Genomic DNA, 5,000 nt, shown 5'->3' with positions numbered 1-5,000 from the left:
ATAATGTTGAAAATTTTTTCTTTTATGGGAATACTAAGATTCTCATTTATCATAAATTTTCGTTCAAATATGAGGTATTCAAGAATATATTTTCTATATTTCTTTTTATGCTATTAATATTATGGATTGAAAAATACAATCCAATAATATGCCATATGCTTAAATTCTATTAATTGACTAAAAGAATAAGCAACTAATTTAGCATAGTCTTACAACCCTCAACCATATGTAGTCCAAGCAGCACTTTAAAATTAATTAAAGTACATAACAGCATGGACCGCAATATGCGTTCAAAATGTCGATGTTCATGTGTCCTGCAGTTCACACGATGACGCACAGTTTGCTGCGTTCTTCATCGACCCATGAGCCGAGTGATCCACCGCTTAGAGTGATAATTTTTTTGTATTTTTTTAATTCAAAGTCAAAGAATTTTAATTTATTGAAAGTATTAATAATTAATCAATAATAAATTTTTAATACATAAGTTTAAAACATCTTTCAATAAATTGTAATTTTAAACCCAAACATTTGCAGCTGCGCATGTCTTAGGTCAACAAAAACAGTAATACCTTTTATATATTATTTTCTTCTCTATTTGTGCGTTTTCTTTTTTTAAATTTTTCAACATGTTTTTAATCACAAATAGAAAATACCATAAAAAAAAGGTATTACACACGTTAATGTGAACAAGTTAACTTATCATTTATAATATTTTATATAAATATCACAATTAAATATTATTTTCTATATAAATAATAAGTACAGCTATATGTTTAAAGGTTTTTTTATTGCGTTCAAATACAATGTATGCGAAGTTCACAATATAATATATATTGTCATAATGCATTACAAGGAGTTAAAAAAAAAAAAAAAAACAGAAAAACATTCAAAACATTGTATAATTCAAAACATTTTGAATGAAAAGAACAAAAAGAAAACTTTTTTTTCTTTTTTATTCTTTTTTTTTATTTTGTTTTTATATAATTATTTTTTTTTTCTTTTCGGATAGGAACACAATAATGATCCTTCCGCAGGTTCACCTACGGAAACCTTGTTACGACTTTTACTTCCTCTAAATAATCAAGTTCGGTCAACTTTTGCGAAACAACCGTGAAACACAAGGCGTCACAGTGATCACGTCCGGAGACCTCACTAAATAATTCAATCGGTAGTAGCGACGGGCGGTGTGTACAAAGGGCAGGGACGTAATCAATGCGAGTTAATGACTCACACTTACTGGGAATTCCAAGTTCATGTGAACAGTTTCAGTTCACAATCCCAAGCATGAAAGTGGTTCAGCGGTTTACCCGGACCTCTCGGTCTAGGAAATACACGTTGATACTTTCATTGTAGCGCGCGTGCAGCCCAGGACATCTAAGGGCATCACAGACCTGTTATTGCTCAATCTCGTTACTGCTAGACGCAATTTGTCCATTTAAGAAGCTAGTGTCCTTATAATGGGACAAACCAACAGGTACGACTCCACTTATATAAACACATTCAAACACTTGTACATTCAAGATGAACGCATGAATGAAGGCTATATAAGCTTCAACACCATAATCCTGAAAGCATCTATTTAATATATTTGAGTCTCGTTCGTTATCGGAATTAACCAGACAAATCACTCCACGAACTAAGAACGGCCATGCACCACCACCCATAGATTCGAGAAAGAGCTATCAATCTGTCTTACACGCTTATGTTCGGACCTGGTAAGTTTTCCCGTGTTGAGTCAAATTAAGCCGCAGGCTCCACTCCTGGTGGTGCCCTTCCGTCAATTCCTTTAAGTTTCAGCTTTGCAACCATACTTCCCCCGGAGCCCAAAAGCTTTGGTTTCCCGGGAAGCGACTGAGAGAGCCATAGTAGTAGCTACACCCAATTGCTAGCTGGCATCGTTTATGGTTAGAACTAGGGCGGTATCTGATCGCCTTCGAACCTCTAACTTTCGTTCTTGATTAATGAAAACATCTTTGGCAAATGCTTTCGCTTAAGTTAGTCTTACGACGGTCCAAGAATTTCACCTCTCGCGTCGTAATACTAATGCCCCCAAACTGCTTCTATTAATCATTACCTCTTGATCTAAAAACCAATGAAAGTAGAACAGAGGTCTTATTTCATTATTCCATGCACAAAATATTCAGGCATTTGGAGCCTGCTTTAAGCACTCTAATTTGTTCAAAGTAATTGTACCGGCCCACAACAACACTCGATGAAGAGCACTGAAGCAGGTTTAAATAGGAGGAATATATAAAAAATACATTGTATTAATTATATATAAGAACTCCACCGGTAATACGCTTACATACATAAGGTAATGTACATACCACAATTATAGTTGTACTACCCGTATGAAGCACAAATTCAACTACGAACGTTTTAACCGCAACAACTTTAATATACGCTATTGGAGCTGGAATTACCGCGGCTGCTGGCACCAGACTTGCCCTCCAATAGGTCCTTGTTAAAGGATTTAAAGTGTACTCATTCCAATTACAGGGCCTCGGATATGAGTCCTGTATTGTTATTTTTCGTCACTACCTCCCCGAACTGGGAGTGGGTAATTTACGCGCCTGCTGCCTTCCTTAGATGTGGTAGCCGTTTCTCAGGCTCCCTCTCCGGAATCGAACCCTGATTCCCCGTTACCCGTTGCAACCATGGTAGTCCTAGATACTACCATCAAAAGTTGATAGGGCAGACATTTGAAAGATCTGTCGTCGGTACGAGACCATACGATCTGCAAGTTATCTAGAGTTCAACCAATATAACGATCGAATAATCGCTTGGTTTTAGCCTAATAAAAGCACACGTTCCAAAAGGTCCGTGTTTATTTTGCATGTATTAGCTCTAGAATTACCACAGTTATCCAAGTAACTGTTAACGATCTATGGAACCATAACTGATATAATGAGCCTTTTGCGGTTTCACTTTTAATTTGTTTGTACTTAGACATGCATGGCTTAATCTTTGAGACAAGCATATAACTACTGGCAGGATCAACCAGAATAATATATATTTCTTTTTTATATAATATTTTTTATATTATATAAAAGTTTAAAATGATATTTTCTTATTTGAAAATTATACACAAATACACAAAACATAAAAACATTTACAATATACACAACAATTTTTCTATGTTTCTTTCTTTATTATATTTTTTTTCATTATATTTCATTTCTATTGTGTGATTTTGTAATGGATTTTTTTAATTTTTGTTTTGGTATCGTGAAAAGAATTTTCGTTCTCTATACATATTATTATTTAATTATTATGTAAGAACGATATTTCTTCTTATATTGGCAAAATTTTCAAATAATATCATTCTATACATTTTACTTTATTTCAATGCATATAGTAATATATATACCTTTTTTTAAGAGTATATACATTTTTTTCTTGATTTGAAATTAATAATTTCAAATTCTATTATATTTATTTCAATAATAAATATATGATAAAAAGTATTTTCGGGTGCAACACATTAATATTTTATTTTATTTAAAAACCATCCTTTTACACATATATTTTATGAGTAAATATTAGAATAGCTCACAAATAAAACTAAAATATTGTTTAATATTTATTTCTACAATATGTTAGTATAGAATAATAGATTTTTTATGTTTTTGTATAAAACAAAATCTATTTCTATTTAAACTAACTGTAGGAAACCAGGAATAAAAAACGCTCATTATATACAATATGTTAGTACAGAATATAGAGTTTTGTATAAAACAAAATCTATTTCTATTTAAACTAACTGTATAAAAACCAGGAATAAAAAACGCTATTATATACAATATGTTAGTACAGAATATAGAGTTTTGTATAAAACAAAATCTATTTCTATTTAAACTAACTGTATAAAAACCAGGAATAAAAAACGCTCATTATATACAATATGTTAGTACAGAATATAGAGTTTTGTATAAAACAAAATCTATTTCTATTTAAACTAACTGTATAAAAACCAGGAATAAAAAACGCTCATTATATACAATATGTTAGTACAGAATATAGAATTTTGTATAAAACAAAATCTATTTCTATTTAAACTAACTGTATAAAAACCAGGAATAAAAAACGCTCATTATATACAATATGTTAGTACAGAATATAGAGTTTTGTATAAAACAAAATCTATTTCTATTTAAACTAACTGTATAAAAACCAGGAATAAAAAGGCACACAAAATCAACTTTCATTTTCATATTTACTTAAAAATACATATAAAGTAAAAAATATTTCCATATAAATACTAAGTAAATAAAGTCATACAAGTATGAAAATTTTCATACAAGTACTAAATACATAAATCATATAAGTATAGTAATATTCATACTTATAAGTATTTAAAAACAATTTCTTACTAATAAACTAACATAAGGAATTCAAATATATAAAAGTATAATACATTTCCTAGCAGTAAAAAATTTTCATATAAGTACTAAATGTATAAAGTCTATGAAGCAATAAATTTTCATATAAGTACTATTTCAGTATATGTCAATTTGAGCAGATTTGTGCAAATTTGTTATAAATGTTCTCTCCCATGTTGACGTTACCAACCCGAAAATATATGGAAAAATTCTTTTAACCTATTTAAAATTTAAAAACTCATATATACGTGGGTAATTTATATCATTTTCAAATATCGTCATGGTCATAATACAACTAATAACATCAAAAGTATTTTTACAATCGATTTTTTTTTTAAATTTTTAACTTGTATGACTTCATATTTAATACTTATATGAAAATTTATTACTTCATAGACTTTATACATTTAATACTTATATGAAAATTTATTACTTCATAGACTTTATACATTTAATACTTATATGAAAATTCATTACTTCATAGACTTTATATTTTTTATACTTATATAAAAATTTATTACTTCATAGACTTTATATTTTACTTCATAGACTTTATACATTTAATACTCATATGAAAATTTATTACTTCATAGACTTTATATATTTACTACTTATATG

At 29.4% G+C, this 5,000-nt stretch overlaps 2 non-coding genes across 2 annotated transcripts; both read right to left on the bottom strand.

The window, feature by feature from the left end:
- Positions 1-212: 212 nt before the first annotated feature.
- LOC138858410 (5.8S ribosomal RNA) lies at positions 213-391 on the bottom strand. Its single transcript, XR_011397545.1, has one exon. It is a non-coding gene; the product is annotated as a 5.8S ribosomal RNA (ribosomal RNA).
- Positions 392-1,017: 626 nt separating this feature from the next.
- LOC138858350 (small subunit ribosomal RNA) lies at positions 1,018-3,007 on the bottom strand. Its single transcript, XR_011397484.1, has one exon. It is a non-coding gene; the product is annotated as a small subunit ribosomal RNA (ribosomal RNA).
- Between the last annotated feature and the right edge of the window lie 1,993 nt (positions 3,008-5,000).

Source organism: Bactrocera oleae, unplaced genomic scaffold (genome assembly GCF_042242935.1).
Source record: "Bactrocera oleae isolate idBacOlea1 unplaced genomic scaffold, idBacOlea1 ctg00000009.1, whole genome shotgun sequence".
Lineage (NCBI taxonomy): Eukaryota > Metazoa > Arthropoda > Insecta > Diptera > Tephritidae > Bactrocera > Bactrocera oleae.
Note: the sequence above shows the minus strand (reverse complement) of the source record. Positions and strands in the feature narration are given on the sequence as shown.